General features: G+C 37.2%; 1 protein-coding gene across 3 annotated transcripts in view; it reads right to left on the bottom strand.

The window, feature by feature from the left end:
- LOC145675814 (uncharacterized) overlaps nt 1–4240 on the bottom strand; it is a 34872-nt gene extending 30632 nt beyond the window's left edge. The window contains exon 1 of one of the 3 annotated variants that reach the window (XM_081746533.1): nt 3918–4240. The gene's annotated coding sequence lies outside the window, so the exon portion shown is untranslated. Of the gene's footprint in view, nt 1–3218; nt 3344–3640; nt 3769–3917 lie in introns of those variants that run through there. The other 2 variants (XM_081746535.1, XM_081746534.1) reach the window with 2 other exon arrangements.
- Nucleotides 4241–21841: the final 17601 nt, after the last annotated feature.

The raw sequence follows: 21841 nt of genomic DNA, 5'->3' as shown, positions 1-21841 counted from the left end.
AACATCTAACTGTATTTTGGCTATAATACTTGTAGTTAACATCAGTTCTAATTACCGTGAGGGTTCGTTGTTATAGAGGTATGGAAAGCAGTCACTATAAAGGCCATCAAAATTTGAAAGATATCACGTACAAGAATTTCCGTCAAAGTAAGTCAGTTTCGTTGAATACTACTGTGTATAATGAAACTTTGATGCAATAGTCGAAATTTGAATGTGAGACGGTTTAAAGTCTTAAAAAAAAAAGTAAAACTGCAAGAAGGCGGTTCCAGCCTCTAATCGCAGTTACCTTGCACAAGTCCATAATAAATCTTAAATAGGAAATTATTACTTCTGGAACCTCCTGCATTCTAAATTTAGGTAGATGTCGAAATGAAATCCTTGTTAAGAAATAAATTATGAACAGTGGTGGATTCAGAAGAGTAGTTTGAGAGGGGCTTCACTCACAGTCTTTGATCTTTTTTTTTTTTTTAATTTATTTTAGAAATAACTAGGCTTTAGGGAGGGCTTGCAACTTATACGCATAGGAATGACTAGCATTACATTTAAAAAAAAAAAAAAAAAAACATTCAATTTGGGTGAAGTGGACTTCAAGCTGAAAGTCCCATATCTCGTAAATCTTCCAATAATTATGGTTGGGATGATATTCTTGGACATAAGGAATAACTAAAGCAAATTGGTTCACAGGGACTTTTTTTGGTCTGTTCCTGAATTGCCATTTGTGTGGGACATATGCTAAACTATTAGAGTATGTCTCCTGTGCCGGTACCAGTAAACACTTAATTTTCTTCAGAAATATTGGTAATTCATACTAAGTACCGATACCAGTACCCTCATTCTAACATCAATATTTGTAAACTGTATGCAGTTTCGTGTAGAAAGTAAAATGTATAAATACTGAAGGGAAAACATTGCACAGAAACGTTATATTCATACCTTAACTTTATAATCATACATATGAATATATTCATACTTCTCCGCAACAAGGGAAGTTTGTCTCGTATACTCTATCTGAAAAAATTTCCGGAAATTCGGATTTTATTACGTCTCTTTAGTCAAAATCATCTTCGTTAATAGCATTTTACTATTGAACTACTTACATTTAATTTTATTGCATCACTTATAAATATTGGTTGATTTTACTTGTTTCAACTGAAATAGTAAGCTATAAAGTTATTTATATATATATATATATATATATATATATATATATATATATATATTTAAAGAAAGGGCTCCCACTTTACTTGCTTGTTCTTAACATCTACAGATACCTTCGCATAGAAAAATGAAATGGAATCTTTCAGTTTTATACCCAACGCTTACTCCTGTTAGGCTAAAGCAGACAGTGATTATGAGAAATGAATGAAATGGTGGAATGAAGTGGGAGGAAACGGAAGAACCCCGAGAAAACCACGAACACGATGTTGTCCACACGGAACGAGCTGTGATCGAACAAGGGACCCCAAGCACCGGAGGTTAACGCTCTACCACTGAGCCAGCGACCCCACACCTCCGCATAAATCTTGTGGCTAACACCGCTGATATCCATCAGCGTAAACTGTAATTAGCCACTATAATTATTTGACTGCGTTAACAATCGAAAAATATATCGATTGTACTGTACTGTCCTGTCCTTGACACGTTAATGACACAAATCCACTTTTATATCATTCTTCTGTCGAGGTATGCCTAGTGATGGCCAGTGGCAATATTCCCGGTGAGAAGGAATTTAAAAATGGGAATATTCCCGGTTTTTTTTCCCTGGCTTATAAATTCCCGGAAAGGAATTTATTTCCATTTCTTTACTTTATCTTCCAAATTATAAGAACCATATAACTAATTACTTTATTTTAATATATTATGATTTACTTCTAGGTTTTAAAGAATATGGAGGTTAAAAAATTTTAAATTATTTGACGGTACTTTATATAACTACTAATATGATTTTTTAAAGTTCCATTTCCATTTGCACTAAAAAGTAAGGTAATTGTTTAGTATTGCGGGGCCAAAACTACCAAAAAGTAGGATGATTTACGGAAGAAATGAGCTGATAGTGATGTTCAAGTAGTCAAGAAAGTATCGAACACATTTTTTTAAGGCAGTAGGGGATTTATACAAAACGGAGAGGTAAGTGGAAGTGATTTGTGTGAGAAAACAAAGTGAATTGTTGGTAACGAAGATAGAAACAACGTGCCATGCGGGGCTCTAACCCGCCTTCATTCGCTAACGCTCGCTCTGCAATGCTGTCTGAATTTACTATTTTTAACGTAATTTAACGTATGAAAACATAAAACAACCGCATCGGAATAGAATATCGCAAAAGAGTAGGTGCAAAAGCTGGCCTCCAATGCTAAAGAACAGCCAAGATTAGCAAAGTACTAATTTACAAATGATGAAAAGGATCCATTTTGTAAAGTAATTTAGAATAATGTAGAAATAGAGAAGAAGTGCTATTAATAAACCCTGAACCACCATTAGTAATAGACGTCGGTCTGTCTCCTCTCTCTGACTCGAATTTCTGAACACGTACTCGGACTTCTCTTACATGTGAAGTAACGTGTAGAATTTCGAGAAAAAGGTAGAATGAAAGGTCCTGTACGGCAATGTTACGTGCTAAAATTTAAAGATAAGTAAGCATCTTGCAAATTTTGTGAACATAAATATGTATGCGCAAATGTTGATAAATTGGTGAGACATGTATCTTCTAGCATTTACCCAATCTAATTGGTTTATAACATTTATAAATTTAATGTGTTTATGATATCAGTAATAGAGTCAAGTTGAGCAAATCCACTTACATATAAATTTAAACTGTTACTATATAATTTACTATATATTTTTCACACATATTTAATTGATAGAACATATTGTAAATAAATATATATTTATGGGTACTCTCTAAATATAATAAAGTGTTAATAAAGTAACATAGTACCGTTCAGAATGTACATTTTAAAGAATCCTCTGTGGACAACAGTAATAATATGCTGTGATATAAAAATTAATTCAACTTTGAAATCATAATATAATAATAGAAAGCAATTTTCTTACTGATTGTACATAAATTCCCATTTTGGGAATCTTCCCGGGAATATTCCCGAAAAATATCTTCCCGGGAATTTACCCATCACTAGGTATGCCAGCTACGGAAGTACAGTCTTTCCACATGTGTAATCTCTTTCAAATATCCAATTCATTAAAAAAAATCATCTTTTTACCTATTCAGACGTTTCGTTGGCAACCGAAATCTTTAAATTTGAAACACAATTGGTGTGCACAGATCAATGTAGAACAGAAAGGGAAACTGAACATACAATTTGAAAACAAAAAAAAAAGCCGTATTTAGTATTGTTAATGTAGCATTAAAAACAATATAAAGATATGAATAAAAAGTGTATTTCAGATAAATAACTATGTAGAAACGAAACTAAACACACACACATACATACGCACTAACGTTTCTTTTTTTTTTTTTTATTCGGCAAGAGTTTACTTTCTGCCGACCAGTGACTGGAACCGATTCATCTGACCTAACCTAACCCACGCAAAATGTCACTCATAAGCACAAAAGGAATTCTTATCCAAAAATATTCCGGGGTTCAAGAATCATTAAAAAAAGAATATCCAAGACGTACGGTACCTAATATCACTTTTTTACTTTTCCTTTAATAATCCTCTTCCTTTACTTTTTCTTTTTAAATATTACTATATTTGTATTCCCAGTAAATTCTAAATTAACGAAAGCATCTTTGCAAACAAATTATAAAGAAATAATGCAACTGAACTTAGGTGCTTTATTCTGAAATATGTGTTTCACGCAAATGCAACATAAAATTTGCATTCTTATTTTCTACTTTGTTAAATATAAGTCGAAATCTACAGGACGAAATGAATCAACGAAAAATTTGGGGAGTTACCTGGAAAGTCTCTAAGTGTATAGCGTTATATTACATGATATTTCATATCGTTGAGTGATCCTATGAAATTATTCTCGTTTAGAGCATCCTCTATTTCGTTGAGAATTTTGTAAGATACGTGGTGATTTGTGCGACAGTATAGCCATGCATTAACTAGGTAGAAAACAAAACGACTTTCTGATTTTTACTGAATGTATCAACTCAGTCGATTAATTTCTTTCGATTCTGTTCAATAATTCATCCAAAATTGTATTCTTCTTCACTTTTTTGCTCTTCTTTTGTCGTTTCGAAATCGTGCCGCAATTTAAAACAGTGACGCCATCACGTGCAGTGATGCCAATTCCTTCAGAGCCGTTTTCCCTTCACAAGCTTCAGAATTTCCCTTTTCTGGACAAAATTTCCCTTCATCCAAACCGTTCAAGCACTGTATTTAGTAAACGTATTTTTAATAGTTTTCGCTTCCACCCCCTCACCGCAATCTTATAACCACATACAAGCAGATACCTGACAGCCTTCCTCTGAGCTTACGCAGAATTTGAACTTGATTTATTGTTTAGGTATCTAAGGCGTCGCGATAGAGGAGGGGAAAGGATATGGAAAGGTGTAGCACGGACCTATGTTAAAGGTGTAGTCTCTGCATTTGCCTGGTGTGACTGAGGAAAAACCCTATAAATATCTCGGTCAGGATGGACAACCTAAATAAATCATAAAAAATATAAAATAAATATTATGTAAATTTAATTTTTATCCTAGATATCATGATAGATTTTAATATTAATGTAACGTAAGGTACAAAGAAAATATTAAGTATATATTTGGTATGTACTTACTTAAGAACAGCACTCCCATATTTACTGAAAAGAATACGAACAGTTACAAAGAAAACTCTAGCTGCTACTGTCTTTGGCTGTACACGAGGAATGTTCGTAAGCACAATACAAACTAAATCAAAGTTTAGAGATGCGGAATTCTTAAGAATTTATAATTCTGTGCGCACAGTCACCAGAAAATTTGTAAACTTACACAAACACACATACACTAATGACCCAGTATTTGCCCATATTGAAGAGAGGTTCAAATTTCCCTGCAATATTGAGAGATTATAAGCAATTTCCGTTTTTCCCTTTTCTCCAAAATGTACTCAAAATTTCCCTGCGCCAAGGGAAATTTCCCTTCAATTGGCATCACTGATCACGTGTGAAAAATCCCATGCTGAGGGAATGTTCAACATTGAATGGGATAGAGGGAATTTTCGTCTAAGTTGCCAAAACATATGAGAATTTTCATTATATTATGCAGTCGCCCCTTGTCGGTCTGAGAGCTCAGATGGTGCGCTTTTAAGTAACGTAATTGGGGATGTCAGAACCGACAAGTTGCGCCCAGGATTTTACATACATTGAACTTAACAGTACGTAAGGCACGGGATCAGACCTGGGTTGGATTTAAATAAATTCAAAGGTATGTAAAAGATAACAGATTGTGATGTCGATGGGGTTGAAAGGGTTGAGAAAGGAGCGACTTTTAGTACAGGTTAACCTACTTGCACTTACTTGTAGATTTGGATGTTGCCTTCTTGACGATTCTTCCGGTGGGCTGACGTCCGTCCATCTCTCTATTTGGCTGGCTGGTCGTCCGAGTATTCGAAGGTTAAGAGTTAGTGACACGCGGACAGGAAAACCAACTTTACGAAGACCGCAAGTTTAGTCAGGGTCGAAACTTCTTTTCAGAAAACAATTCATCGTCGTTAACAGTTATGTAACGTTAGGTGAAACAAAGGTGCTCTTTAGGACAGAGCAAGGCTAAATTAGTCGGAAGTTTCAAAATGAAGTTCGCGGTCTACATCTTAACTCGTTTCTAATTCCATGTCAACTGTCCCTTCCAAAAGTCTCTCAATCGTTTTTGTTCAGCGTCCCTTCCGGGTTCATATCCTAGGTCAATAACTATGTTTTCCGTCTTGATGAAAATGTGCGTGCTTGTAGGTTAACCAAGAAAAGGTGATGATAGGAATGCGGACGGGGAAGCAATCTGTTGTTTTTATTAATTAAGAAATTACAAGTAAGAAAGAAATAACAGACAGCAATAAGATTTCCTAGTACAAAAGGCAAATGAACTTAGAAAAAAAAAGTCGAAAAAGTGATTTAACATTAAATGAATGATTATCCTTTTCACTGTAATGTTTCTTCAAATAAAATGTCGCATAGTTCAAAATAAAATATTTTGTTATCTGTCTAAATACACATATCCTCACATCCCCCCCTGAAATCGGAGACAACATTTCGGAGACAAACAAAAAAAATCACTTTTTAATTTTTCTATTTTAAAAAAAGTAGCATCTTTGTAGTTCCGTTCATTCTTCATGATAAAGACACAGTAGCAAATATAGTCTGGAAAGAAATCATATGGTGAGAAATGATGAGTACAGCACAAATTTTATCAACACTAACACATTTGATAGTATAACAGTCAATACCAAATTACGTAAACGCAGCAACGTTGATGTTGTGTAAAGAGCATCACTAAGTTCAAAATATAGGTGGAAATCACAGGTTCAATGTCCTTACACATCACACAAGTGGAAAGTTCATTCAGTACAACTACATTATAAGAGTAGGGTAGACAGGTATATAATAGTAACACCACAAAAATTAGGGAATACAGTCAATGACTGCCTGAAAAACGTAATATATGAGAGTAGGGACGATAATTGGATAAAATAAAGGAATGAATAAAATCGACGAAAAATCAGGGGAAAAATGCAAAAGTAATAACTAAACCATAATCGATATGTATATATCTATATATAGTAAATAAAAACTCCAATTCCAATAAAATTGTAACACTATAATCAAATTAATCATTACGCGGTAGAAGCAAAATTAATCTAGCTACCCATAGAAAGAACAGATAACATAAAAGAATGTTGATTTCAGGTTTTAGAAAAAACGAATTGTGTAACGGTGACGGTGACGGTGGAGGGCATTAGTGGTTAAAATATGAAACAAAAATTTAATAACCTCCCGTTATCCGGAATCTCGCGCACGCTCCGAAAACAGTGTATCAAGAAATAGTGAACTCAAATAAGAATACCAATATTAATACTAGAACACTCTTGGGTCCTAATCGACAACTTACCATTCGAGCCTTCAATATAAATCTACACACTGATGTTATTCACGAAGTTGTAAGACGTAGCATGGACGTAGAGAAGTAGTAATCGCATGACTTGGCCGAACTTTTTGGCCCCTGGGTCCCTGCCTCAGGACCCATGGTTCCTGGCCCAGGGTCAATGACCTAGGGGTACCTAGGACCACCCCCTAAAATTTGGCAGGGGTACATAGGACCACCCCCCAGGACCCATGGTCCCTGGCCCGTGTCAATGACCTAGGGGTACTTAGGACCTCCCCTCTAGATTTTGGCAGGGTACATAGGACCACCCCTTAAATTTTGGAAATTGCCAAATCTAAAAATTTGGTATGGTAGCCTAGGACCATAGTAGGATATGTACCTCTATCAGTATTGGGTGTCTATGTCGTTCCCTTTCATGAGTAAAAAATTGCCAAAAATTCAAATTTCGGGTTTTTTTTTTTTTGACCTAATTTATCCCCTTTGATGAGGTATTATTACCCTATATGGTTATATGTGCATATACAGGGATTGATTACCTTTCATAAGACATGGGTATATTGCTGCACCCCTTGAAATTTTTGGGAGGTGTACCTTGGCCCACCCCTTCAATTTTGGAAATTGCCCAATTTAAACATTGGGTATTATAGTACAGGACCCTAATATGTATTATGATAAATTTGGGTGGTCCACCTCGTTCCCTTCTAGGGGTACAAAATTGCCAAAATATAAACGTAAGCAATACGTAGTACCACGTGTTTGGTTTTTGGTCGATTTTATCCCCTTTGATGAGGTTATTATCCTATATATATATAGTTATATGGTCATGTATAGGGGTCCATTACCTTTCATAAGATATGGGTATATTTGTGCACCCCGGGAGGGGTACTTTTGGCCCACCCCTTAAATTTTGGAAATTGCTCATTTTATATATTTGGTATTATAGTACGGGACCCTAACATGTATTATAATAAATTTGGGTGGTCCACTTCGTTCCCTTTTAGGGGTACAAAATTGCCAAATTTTAGTACAACCACGTGTTTGGGTTTTGGTTATTTTATTCCCTTGGATGAGGTCCTATTACCTTATATGGGTGTATACAGGTGTTTATTTTCCTATTGTAAGACGTAGGTACATTTGTGCACCCCGGCAGGGATGCCTTGGCCCACCCCTTAAATTTTTTGGAAATTGCCCAATTTAAACATTTGGTATAATAGTATAGAACCCTAATATAGATCACTATAAATTTTTCGGTGGTCTATCTCGTTTCCCTTTTAGGGGTATAAAACTGCCAAAATATAAACGTAAGCATTACGTTGTACCACGTGTTTGGTTTTTTTTTTTGACCTAATTCATTTCCTTGGATGAGATCCTATTACCTTATATGGTTGGGGGGCGCGGTGGCTCAGTGGTAGAGCGTTCACCTCTGGTGCTTGGGGTCCCGGGTTCGATCCCAGCCCCGCCAAGTGAACTTTGTGGTGGACAAACACCGTGCTCGTGGGTTTTCTCGGGGTTCTCCCGTTTCCTCCCACTTTCTTCATTCCACCATTTTCATTCATCTCTCATTATCACCGTCTCCTTTAGCCTCACCGGCATAACCGTGGGACGTAAAACTTAAAGATTTCATTTTTTTTTACCTTATATGGTTATATGGCCATGTATAGGAGTCCATTCCCTATTATGAAACATAAGTACATATGTGCACCCCCCGGGAATGGTACCTTGGCCCGCCCCCTTAAGTTTTAGAAATTGCCAAATCTAAACATTTGGTATCATAGTACTGGACCCTAATATATATTACTACAAAATTTGGGTGGTCCACCTCGTTCCCTTTTAGGGTGCATTTTGTTCCGCTTTAGGAGTGAACCTTGCAATCGTCCCGAGTTTGATTCTTGGAAATGTTGAATTTAACGTCCCCGCGAAAACGGTGAGAGATGATAGGACGAAACATGAACTTACTTGACTGAGGATTGAAGCAGTGACCTCATACAGTAGAGACAAGCGCTGAGCCATCGTACACGTGTGTTGATTACTATGCAATAGTCCCGAGTTTGATTCTTGGTGCTAGTTTCAGGAAATGTTAACGTCCCACTTGAAACGATGATGAGAAATGAGAAAACATCATAAACTTACTTGCTTGCGGATTGAAGCAGAGAACTCACACATCAGAAAAAAAAAACGCTGAGCCACCGTACTCCATTCAGTGCGAGCAGTTTTGCGTATGAAAAGAACATGAACAGATTATGTTACATTACTACACATTTCTGCTTGTTGTTACGCATAGAAGCTTGTTATTGTGAAATTGCAGAATCTGCTTTTACTACATCAGCATTTTTTCTCAGCTGACGGACTTTTAAAGCTCAACTTTACCTTTATGTCAAAGACAGTTTCGTAACATATCGATGAGTGTTACATTTTTTCAATCAAGTTTAAGGAAAATGAATCACATTTTAGATGTGTTAATTTGAATGTCGTAAGAAACTAACGAGTCAACGGTATGATGTCATGATCAAAAAATTGCGATACTAGATGTCGTAACGATTGATGTGTAAGGAGAAAAAACATGAATAATGTCACAACCAATCAGATTGCTTCTTACATCACGTTTCGGTTCATGATGAAAGCTGTGTTTTCATTGGTTCTCCGTGATGCCATTGATTCATTTTCCTCGTTTCTGATTGGCTGATAGTGTTGTCACTTTATAGTTGAACACGTTTTAGACCTAAATAAATTTCTTAATTTCATTTTCAAATCCTACTTCCACGAAGATCGTGAATGAACGTAGGTGTACCTCTAGTGACAGCGTGACTTTACTCCGTTCCTTGAATTTGAGGTAAGTATCGACTGCGTTTTCTTAACATCAATGGAGTGTTTTTTTGCATGAGGATAACATTGTTATCATTGTTTTATTTAACACGAAATATTTAGAAAATGGAAGAATAACTTGACCGGGGATCGAATTAGGAATCCCACACATTAGAAGTAAGCACAAGAAATTTGTTGATTTTGGTTTAGCGTCCCTTCAGTAGTGGGGTGCTAGGAATACAGCTTAATGTTGAATCTGAGCGCATACTGGGTGTTGAACCCGGGCCACATCCCACACATTAGAAGTAAGCACGAGAAATTTGTTGATTTTGGTTTTAGCGTCCCTTCAGTAGTGGGGGGCTAGGAATACAGCTTAATGTTGAATCTGATCGCATACTGGGTGTTGAACCCGGGCCAGAGGTGCGTAACGCTAACCACTTAGCTCAGTTTCTGATAGTAAACAAAGAAACTACGCACGAATTTGTTCCCTACAACGTGAGACGTGGACCTACAGTTTAATGTGGGATCTGATCTCCCGCCGAGAAACGAATTCGAGTCTTTCTTGCCTTAGCTCGAGAAAAGCAAGCGCATGAGATTTTGTTTTCGTTTCATGTTCGTCATACGTTTTAAAGTTCAGTGTCAGAGGAAAAAATGCTTACTACAATGATTCTTTCAGCACAGTTAGAAAAACAATTTCATTCATTCTTTTTATCACTACAGAAACTTAGGTCATTTACATGTTGATGTTGGTCCGGGTTTGACGACAATAAAACGTTTCAGTAGTAGAACTATTTGAGATATGATCATTCTTTTAGGATTGATCGTGTAGTCATTTTGATAATGTAGTGATCTCTGAATTCAATTTTAATTCGTGCTTTTTTTCTCTCTCGTTTTAGATATTTGTTTTCTTTGCCTATTCCTTTTTTGCTTACCTTACCTTTTTTCCCTATTTGAATATGGCTACTACTGGCTTTACTGTCTTGCGAGAAATCAATAGACATTATCGGCGTTTTAATCTTGAAGGACGAATGCTGGAAATTCAAATTAATGCTCCGACCAGTGGCACCGATATTGTGGAGTGGGTTCAGACCTCCTTTCAACAGATGTTGGATTACTTATTGGAAAACGTCGACGAATCATCGATGGTTGGATTATCGATTTTATCCCACGATGAGAAGAACAAACCGTTTTATCTATCTTTCCGGCATGCAAGTAATTTGACACTGGAGACTTTATGGGCATCCTTTGATCGCATCCTTCAAAGTAACGATAGTTTTCTCATGAACGAACCGTTCATTGTCCATTTTCATCATGTGGATGTGCCCCGTGGATTTGGATTGTTGCGTCGAGGTCTTTTATCAAACGACGAATTATTAAAACGCAAGAAAGGCATTCTACGAGTAAAAAACACCGACAAGAAATGTTTAGCGTATGCAATTGTGATTGCTATTGGCCTAAAGAAATATAAGGATACAAATAAGAAACTGTACAGACAATACCAGGACCAGAGCAAGTGTGTTGTTATTCCAGCCGTACATGAACTTTTGTCCAGATCATCAGTGAATTTAGAGCATGGGGGATCTGTGGAAGAATTACGACAATTGCAACGCTACTTGACAAATTATAAACTTACCGTGTACACCAGCTTTTCCGGAGAAGATATTCTGTATGAAGGACCGGGTGGCGAAGACAAGATTCCAATCAATTTAATGTGCATCAATTCTCATTATGACATCATCACGTCATTAACGTCTGTTTTTTCTACCAACTACTATTGTGCTGCATGCCACAAAAAATATGATCATCGTAATGCACACGTCAAGAACTGTTCGGCCATGTGCGAGAAATGTTTGCAGAAACCGCCATGCAGTAAGACCAATACGGAGAAGCAGTGCCTAGAATGCAATCGTGAATTTTATGGTGAAACATGCTATACAAATCATCTGACTGTACCATATCATAAAGGCCAACCAATATGCAAGATGGTGAAACAGTGTGCCAAATGTCTACGCATTTATTCGTTTGTCCATACAGGGGAAAGAAAACATGATTGTACTGATTATTTTTGTAATGTGTGCCATAAACATGTTACGTCTACCCACCAATGCTACATGAAGCCTGATACGACTCAATTAAAACCTGGAGTTCCATCAGTGTTACATGCCAAGAAAGCTATGATTGTCTTCTATGATATCGAAGCCACACAGGATACTTTCTTCGATGAAGACACGTTCATTCATAAGCCCAATTTACTGGTGGCCCAACAAGTATGTTACAACTGTGTTCAAGATGAGGATATACATCATCCGTGTGAAGTTTGTGGACAGCGAGAACATATTTTTCAAGATGATCCGATCAATGCCTTTCTTGCGTATTTACGTCAACCACGACCCAGCATCAAACTTATTGTATCTTTGGCACATAACTGTAAGGGATATGATGGTCATTTTATTCTTAAATCTTTAGTGGAAGAACATGAATTGAAACCTACTTTGATCTTGAACGGAGCAAAAATTTTAAGCATGAAAGTGAATCACTTATCGTTTATTGACTCCTTAAATTTCATGCCAATGGCTTTAAGTAAATTATCCAAGGCATTTCATTTACCCGCGACCAAAGGATATTTTCCACACTTTTTTAATACTGCTGCAAATCAAACGTATGTGGGAAAATTACCGGACATCCATTATTATGGTGCAGATGAAATGAAAGTGGATGAACGAGAGAAATTCATGACATGGTACAACGAACACCAGAACGATACGTTTATTTTCCAAGAAGAATTGGTGAACTATTGTGTCCAGGACGTCAACGTACTTCGAATGGCTTGTATATCTTTCATGACCACTTTTGAACAAGAAACTCACGTCAATCCTTTCCTGGAGACTATCACTTTGGCGAGTGCGTGCAATTTAGTATTTCGACGAAATTTCTTAAAACCTAATACTATTAGCATTCTCCCTGCACGTGGATATCGTCACAGAAACAATCAGTCACGGATTGCTTTGCAGTGGCTTGCCTACATGGAAGAAAAAGAGGGTCATTCAATTCAACATGCTGCGAGAGGAAAAGAAGTTTATGTTGCTGGTTTTCATCTGGACGGTTACTACAAAGATCCTGATACTAAAGAGGAACACGTGTATGAATTTGAAGGGTGCAGATTCCACGGCTGTCCTCTATGTGTCCCTACAGGCCGTGATCAACCCATTTATGAGAACTCCGAAGAAACGATGAACTATCGCTACGAGAGAACACAGCGTAAAATGAAGTTATTACGATCCATGGGATATAAAATACATGAAATGTGGGAATGTGAATTTCGTCAAGTGTTAAAATCCAATCCAGCATTGGCCTCTTCTTTAAGCACACATCCTTATACTAATAAGACACCATTAAATCCAAGAGACAGCTTCTATGGTGGCCGTGTTAATGCCATTAAATTGTATCACGTCGCAAATGAAAATGAAGGCGAAGAAATAAAATTCTTGGATATCGTCTCCCTGTATCCTTATGTCAATAAATGTGGACGGTATCCAATAGGGCATCCACGAATATATCTACAGGGAGATCCAGAAATGCCCGACATTCAAGATGTCAACGGATTGGTCAAGTTGAAGATTTTGCCTAGCAGAAATGTGTTTCATCCAGTGCTGCCATTTCGTTCAAATAAGAAGTTGTTGTTTCCACTTTGTGCTACCTGTGCCACAGCATTAAATCAAGATTCTGAATGTACACATTCGGACAGTGAACGAAGTCTAACAGGAACATGGGTGTCCTATGAAATTCAAAAAGCCATTGAACTTGGGTATCAAGTCATTGAAATTTACGAAATTTGGGATTACGACATCACCGTATATGATCCAGAAACCAAGACTGGCGGATTATTCAGCGAATACATTAATACATTTTTGAAATCTAAGCTGGAAGCTTCTGGATGGCCTGCCAATTGCGTCACCGAAGAAGAAAAGCAGCAGTATATTCAAGTGGTACAACAACGGGAAGGCATAACTTTAGATGCAGCAAATATAATGACAAATTCAGCACGTCGTAGTCTTGCAAAACTCTGTTTGAATGCCTTCTGGGGACGACTCGCTATAAGAGACAATTTCAGCCAAACGACCATCATTAACGACCCCAAAGAACTGTATCAAAAATTAACTGCTCCAGATATAAAAGTCAACCAAATTTTACCTGTTAACGATTCGATGTTATACCTTTATTGGCAGTATGAAGATGATGTTCCAGTACAAAATCACAATGCTAATGTTGTCCTTGGAGCATTTACAACGTGTCAAGCTCGTCTGGAACTCTACAAATATTTAGAACTGCTGCAAGAAAGAGTACTATATTTCGATACAGATTCCGTGATATTCACGCAGCGACCATCACAGCCCACAATAGAACCAGAAGTATTTCTTGGTTCAATGTCAAATGAACTTGAATCAATTGGACCAAAAGCATACATTAAAAAATTCGTGTCTGGTGGCCCAAAACAGTACGCCTTGGAAATCTACAACCCCGACACGAAATCAACCAGTTATGTATGCAAAATTCGTGGATTCACACTCAATTATACTGCAAGTCAAAAGTTAAATTTCAATAGTCTGGAGCAAATGATCATAAATCAATCGAGTGAAAAAATCTCCATTAGCACGCCGCACAAAATTTACAGAACCCACGATCATCATCTTGTCACAAAACCTGAAGAAAAGAAGTACAGTTTCAACTATAAAAAACGCCGATTAATACCAGACACATACGAGACATTGCCCTATGGGTATAAAAAAGCCAGAACAGAATAACAGCCATATTTTCCCCTAATCCCACCAACATCACCTCCCAAAGACGGGGCAAAGAATCAACGCAACACGGGACATGCTTCAACAAGGCCACAGCGAAGACAAAAACTCAGATGACATCACCTTGCAGAAACCCGTGGAGAAAAAAAAAAGGAATTCAGGTACGTCACATTTGCGTTTCTTTTCTCACCTCACTCTCTCTTGATCAGTTAGTTCGATGTTAATAATCTGTTTTTCTTCTTTCACAGGAAACAAAATAAATATTACAATGTATATTCATATGTTTTATTTTCTCTTTACAGAATTTGTACCCGTCACGGACACGTCTTCCTTTGAAGAAAAAAAATTCTGTATTCATTTTCACATGCTAAAAATAAATGTACAAAAACATGCTTCTGTGTTTTATTTCCTGTACTGCGATTTCAATTTCTTTTTTCTGAATCAGTTTACCGGTAAAATAAATCAATGTTTTGCGGGAAAAAAAAATCAAACTAAATTTTTGTTTCAGAAAATTTTTTGTGTACGAAAAAAAAACTGATTCAGAAAATTTTTGTGTACGAAAAAAAAATGTTTTCAGAAAAATTTTTTGTGTACGAAAACAAAATTCTGTTTCAGAAAATTTTTTGTGTGTACAAAACAAAAACTGTTTCAGAAAAATTTTTATGTACAAACAAAATTCTGTTTCAGAAAAAATTTTTGTGTGCAAAACAAAATTCTGTTTTCGTCACGAAACTGCTCCGACTAAATGAATCGATTCATTCTGATAGTGTTGGCAACACTGGAAAAATTTCGGTAAGTATCGCTCAGACCCTGAGTTACAGCGAACACAACTAGATTCGAACCAGCAACCTTACATGTCTGATTCATCTCTAAATACAGCCAACTAAACAATAAGATTATGTGTATACGTCAATGCTAGCACTGAGTCAACAAGGGTTTCTTCAAGGTCAAAGTTGCACACGAAGTAAAAAGATGACAACACAGATCTTCTATCTTTCTATATGAAACATAAACCTAGTATAAACTGCTCGCACTGAAATGTGTAATGTAACATAATCTGTTCGTCTTCTTTTCATACGCGAAACTGTTCGCACTGAATGGAGTACGACGGCTCAGCGCTTCAATCCACAACGAAGTAAGTTCATGTTTCCTCCTATCATTTTTCATCATCGTTTCAAGGGGACGTTAAACTCAACATTTCTTAAACTAACACAAAAATCGAACTCGGGACCATGACATAGTAATCAAAAAACTGAACTTCTCAATGGGCCATAGTGGCTCAAATATGTGAGTTCTCTGCTTCAATCCGCAAGCAAGTAAGTTTATGATGTTTTCTCATTTCTCATCATCGTTTCAAGTGGGACGTTAACATTTCCTGAAACTAGCACCAAGAATCAAACTCGGGACTATTGCATAGTAATCAACACACGTGTACGATGGCTCAGCGCTTGTCTCTACTGTATGAGGTCACTGCTTCAATCCTCAGTCAAGTAAGTTCATGTTTCGTCCTATCATCTCTCACCGTTTTCGCGGGGACGTTAAATTCAACATTTCCAAGAATCAAACTCGGGGCGATTGCAAGGTTCACTCCTAAAGCGGAACAAAATGCACCCTAAAAGGGAACGAGGTGGACCACCCAAATTTTGTAGTAATATATATTAGGGTCCAGTACTATGATACCAAATGTTTAGATTTGGCAATTTCTAAAACTTAAGGGGGCGGGCCAAGGTACCATTCCCGGGGGGTGCACATATGTACTTATGTTTCATAATAGGGAATGGACTCCTATACATGGCCATATAACCATATAAGGTAAAAAAAATGAAATCTTTAAGTTTTACGTCCCACGGTTATGCCGGTGAGGCTAAAGGAGACGGTGATAATGAGAGATGAATGAAAATGGTGGAATGAAGAAAGTGGGAGGAAACGGGAGAACCCCGAGAAAACCCACGAGCACGGTGTTTGTCCACCACAAAGTTCACTTGGCGGGGCTGGGATCGAACCCGGGACCCCAAGCACCAGAGGTGAACGCTCTACCACTGAGCCACCGCGCCCCCCAACCATATAAGGTAATAGGATCTCATCCAAGGAAATGAATTAGGTCAAAAAAAAAAACCAAACACGTGGTACAACGTAATGCTTACGTTTATATTTTGGCAGTTTTATACCCCTAAAAGGGAAACGAGATAGACCACCGAAAAATTTATAGTGATCTATATTAGGGTTCTATACTATTATACCAAATGTTTAAATTGGGCAATTTCCAAAAAATTTAAGGGGTGGGCCAAGGCATCCCTGCCGGGGTGCACAAATGTACCTACGTCTTACAATAGGAAAATAAACACCTGTATACACCCATATAAGGTAATAGGACCTCATCCAAGGGAATAAAATAACCAAAACCCAAACACGTGGTTGTACTAAAATTTGGCAATTTTGTACCCCTAAAAGGGAACGAAGTGGACCACCCAAATTTATTATAATACATGTTAGGGTCCCGTACTATAATACCAAATATATAAAATGAGCAATTTCCAAAATTTAAGGGGTGGGCCAAAAGTACCCCTCCCGGGGTGCACAAATATACCCATATCTTATGAAAGGTAATGGACCCCTATACATGACCATATAACTATATATATATAGGATAATAACCTCATCAAAGGGGATAAAATCGACCAAAAACCAAACACGTGGTACTACGTATTGCTTACGTTTATATTTTGGCAATTTTGTACCCCTAGAAGGGAACAAGGTGGACCACCCAAATTTATCATAATACATATTAGGGTCCTGTACTATAATACCCAATGTTTAAATTGGGCAATTTCCAAAATTGAAGGGGTGGGCCAAGGTACACCTCCCAAAAATTTCAAGGGGTGCAGCAATATACCCATGTCTTATGAAAGGTAATCAATCCCTGTATATGCACATATAACCATATAGGGTAATAATACCTCATCAAAGGGGATAAATTAGGTCAAAAAAAAACCCGAAATTTGAATTTTTGGCAATTTTTTACTCATGAAAGGGAACGACATAGACACCCAATACTGATAGAGGTACATACTATGGTCCTAGGCTACCATACCAAATTTTTAGATTTGGCAATTTCCAAAATTTAAGGGGTGGTCCTATGTACCCTGCCAAAATCTAGAGGGGAGGTCCTAAGTACCCCTAGGTCATTGACACGGGCCAGGGACCATGGGTCCTGGGGGGTGGTCCTATGTACCCCTGCCAAATTTTAGGGGGTGGTCCTAGGTACCCCTAGGTCATTGACCCTGGGCCAGGGACCATGGGTCCTGAGGCAGGGACCCAGGGGCCAAAAAGTTCGGCCAAGTCATGCGATTACTACTAGAGAGATGATGCAATCTAGACTCAGAATTCTCAGAATACAATTGCGAAAACTTGCTATATAAACCATATGTGTTTATTTACTATATTTGTTTCTATAATACCACATTCTATCACAAAAAAGTATTCATATACACAACAGATAATGCTCACCACAAACGAACAATATTTTGACTAAACAGTCGCTTCAATAATGATTTGATAACGTCACTGATTTTAATTATTGATACCGTTCAACATAAAACTGAGATTGACAAGTAATTAAAGGAAACACGATATTTAGAACAATAAAACACACAAAATACTATATACAACAAAAATAATAATAATATATGCAATAAGGTTTCTCTACTACACTAAGATAAGTCTTCAGAATAAATGAAAGTCCAGACGACAGTAGCAAATTGTGTTATTTTATAAGTCCAGAAAGAATTGTTTTAGAGAAGCTTGATCTCTTATTTATCTTTATATTTATTATTTATTTATTATTTTTAATTATTTCCTTTTTACGGATGCACTGAACTATTATATTATACTTGCCACTTTGGTATAATTGTTTCTATCTTCAGTTCTGTCTTTGCCTGAACAGTTGATTCATTAGTGTAATACTGCTTTACATACAAAGTGACTAACTAAATGACGCTTGATGGTCGCGACTGGCAAACTTTTATTTACATTGAATTCAATTTAGTACTGATACTTCAAACATTCTTCACAGATAAATAGGTTAGTTAGCACAGTTTCCTGAAATAATGCATTTATGTAACGATGTTATATTACTACTGTAGTAGTTAGATATTTTTATAGCTATAAATTGAAGTTATGCTATTATATAGACCTATATCAAATATAGATTGATTTTCTTTCAAGCGCTTTTTCTGGATATATGTTCCAAATTTGAGTTCAAGGCTAAAAGGATTCAATGCAAAGAAATGCGTTCATATTGTGCACTCATTATATACATGACGTTTTATATTTACTAATCCTCCAGAGTGTATACAAGTTATTAAGTTCTACTAATATTGACTGGCGCAAGAAACTTTATATTTACTTTTCGTAGCACTGATATGCAGTATCCAATAAAATAGGTCATGAATGAAGTATTTGAAATGAATATTATTATATCAACTTATTAAATAATGTATCAATATTTTAGATTTACTTTTTATATGTGCATATGTTTTTACAGTCACATGAAAAGAATTCTATAAGGTTACGAGTGCAAAGCATGCTTTAATGTGTCGTATACCGTATACACATATCACTTGTTTCAATCCTTCTCGTTGACATTAATACGTGAATTCACGTTAAATTCAATTGCTCAAATCTTCCTTCATTTACTATGACGCATGCAAACAAAGTATAATACAAGTGTTGTAAATATGACGACCTTCGATAGTGACATGCGAAGTTTACTTGCAGTGTTTTGCTTCTTCACGAATAGAGCCTACAGCTTACTTGTTATTTTCGTGCAAATTCCGCTTTCTTACTTTGACCGGCAGGTGAAAGTACATGTTTACGTTTTATTGTTCTTCATATGCTTCTCACTGGATTATTACAACACTTAAACTTATTTTCCGCTGCATTTCTCTTCTTCTCTATCTACCTGCAAACTGCTCCTCACACTGCTGCTGTTGGTGCAATGTTGCCAGTGAAGTTTTGACAACAGTTGTGTCCAGAAGATGACTGAGCGGAGCGCTCAGTCACACCGCTCGAAGTGAGCGAAACGCAAAACTCGCGAAAACAACGGGTGCACAAATGCTGATGGGGCAGCGTGTCCTGTCACATATGGCGTCCGAATAGGTTGATCCCTGCGCCGTCACTAAGCATTCACAAATTAACTTTCACTTAGTTCCACAGATACTAACAAGAACAAGATAATACACAAACAAATGAAACCTGGAAAATATACTTATATACATATATACACAATATTTCGAAAAATGTACAGCCCACAATCTATTCGCAGTATTCATCAGGCAAGTCCTTCAAAAGTTGACTGGCACAACTCTCTTCTGCCTTCTTCCGCCATTTCCAGTATTCTTCCTTAGTGGGTTTCCACAATATACACTGATGTTCGGATCGGTGTCCTATCGATTTCCCATTGTTCGGATCAATCAGCTCCACAACCTTAAGACTTAGCTTACAAACACATAAGCACGGTCCTGAGTACAGATCGAACATCTTTTTTATCTGCTGTGCTGCTGCATCACTGATGGGATGTGCCCTGAGGAATATAAGATCGCCTACATTAGCATGCCGATCCGATGTCATTTTTTCGTTGGTACGTTTATTCTTCTTCGCCATCTGAGACTTCTTACGGTGTGCAATCATAATTAGCCGGTTATACCACGAATTCCCGTCTTCATTAGTCTCCTCTTGGAACAGTCGTTTCATCACAGGCGTTACATCCTTCACGTTTAGATGTGCTTGGACTGGAGCAACGTTCAGATTCTCCAAAACAGTATAATTTAGTAACATAACGATATTCCACAAATGCTTACTCCAATCCACATGTTGTCCACCACAATAAAACCTCCAAAGCCTATTCATTTCTCTATGCATCCTCTCCACGGGATTTGCTTGAGGATGGTATGGTGTGGTGTGATAAACTTTAACTCCTTTACTAGCCATTGATCCTAGGAACTTACTAGATACAAAACATGGACCTTTGTCACATATAATGGCGTCCGGAATACCTAGATGCATAAAATACAAATCCAGACACCTCAGAAATGCAGCAGTTGTAGCTCATCTCATTGGATACGCTACTAGATGCCTGGTAAACACATCCATGCACGTGCATCCATATGCCATGTTTGACTTGCTGGTTGGAAGCTTCCCTACCACATCAACTGATAGTAACTCTCGAGCTCTCGATACGGTGACCGACTGTAACTTCCTTGAGAGAGGATGAGGATCAGGTTTGTTTCTCATACACAATACACAATTGCGGATGTATTGTCGCACATCAGTATACATATCTTCCCAAACGAAATTTTGTAGAAGCATCGTATGTGTCTTCGCATAGCTAAAATGACCCCTGCCATCATGGTAACATCTCAGTACTCTCTTTATTAAACTTTTGGGTACAACTATCCTCCATTTATCTTTCAAATGGAAATCACGTTTTAACAGCACACCTTGTTGGATCTTATAATACAGCCGTACTGATTTACCCCAACTTATTTCTGGCACATTGGTCTGATCTTGCTCCAGAGCATCAATATACTTCATTAACTGTGGATCTTCACTCTGGTATTGCTTCCAATCTTTACTGGTCATATTTGCTAAATCTCCTGGAAGGACAGGAAAATTTAAAATTTTAACAATTCTAGGTGATTGGCATACAGTAATACGAGACAAAGTATCCGCTGCTACATTCGTTACTCCAGGTATGTATTGGATTTCCAACTCCACACCTTGCATTTCAATACACCACCGATATAGCCTGGTATTCCAATATTTTATGGTCTTAAAATACACTAAAGCTTGATGGTCAGTTTGTACGATTGCGTGATGCCCGATCAATAGATTACGCCATTATCTTATAGCTTTCACAACACCCAACATCTCTATCTCAGTAATGGTATAGCGAGATTCGCAAGGCTTAAGTATGTGTCCAGTGAAACCAATAACTCGTTTCCCATCTTCATAATCTTGTGTCAAAATAGCAGCAGTCCCAATAGTTCAGCCGTCGACTATGATAATGAAGTCTCTTGACATATCTAAATGCACCAAAAGTATGTTTTTACAGATCTCATGTTTTATTTCCTCGAAACAGTTCGTATGTTCAGCAACCAGGTCCATTTCTTCCCTTGTTTAAGCAGCTGGTATAATGGT

Source organism: Thermobia domestica, chromosome 18, assembly GCF_964235325.1.
Source record: "Thermobia domestica chromosome 18, izTheDome1.hap1.1, whole genome shotgun sequence".
In the NCBI taxonomy this organism is placed as follows: Eukaryota; Metazoa; Arthropoda; class Insecta; order Zygentoma; family Lepismatidae; genus Thermobia; species Thermobia domestica.
The sequence above is the reverse complement of the archived record's forward strand: the minus strand, read 5'-3'. Positions and strand labels throughout refer to the sequence as shown.